Raw genomic sequence first — 468 nt, 5'->3', positions numbered from 1 at the left:
AAGAATCAAAATTTTTGTCTTAGCCATTTATCTTTTAAAATGATATTTACATTTTATAAATTTAGTTAAAATTTTTTTTTGTTTTACTTCTGTATGTAGTTGTGTGGATTTTATGCCTTCATTTGAATGGAGCAGGATAAATGGAAGTTAAAATGAACAAACGCAGTACAAAGGACGGAATGAAGTGAGGGCAATAAGCCACGCCTCCGAGGTGTGGAAAGACCGAGTTTGTCCAGTGAGCTTGTCAGTTGTTACCTACAAATGACACTGAGTGTGCACCTCAACAAGAGGGCGAACAGTTTAGGGTTCCGTGTATGAACGCCCATTTATAAACCTGACACAAAAAATATATGAAGATATATATACACACAAACACACACACACACACACACACATATATATATATATATATATATACACATATATATATATACACACACATACACATATATATATATGAAACTTTTA

The sequence above is a fragment of the Tupaia chinensis genome, unplaced genomic scaffold (assembly GCF_000334495.1).
Source record: "Tupaia chinensis unplaced genomic scaffold, TupChi_1.0 Scaffold000198_1, whole genome shotgun sequence".
Lineage (NCBI taxonomy): Eukaryota > Metazoa > Chordata > Mammalia > Scandentia > Tupaiidae > Tupaia > Tupaia belangeri.
The sequence above is the reverse complement of the archived record's forward strand: the minus strand, read 5'-3'. Positions refer to the sequence as shown.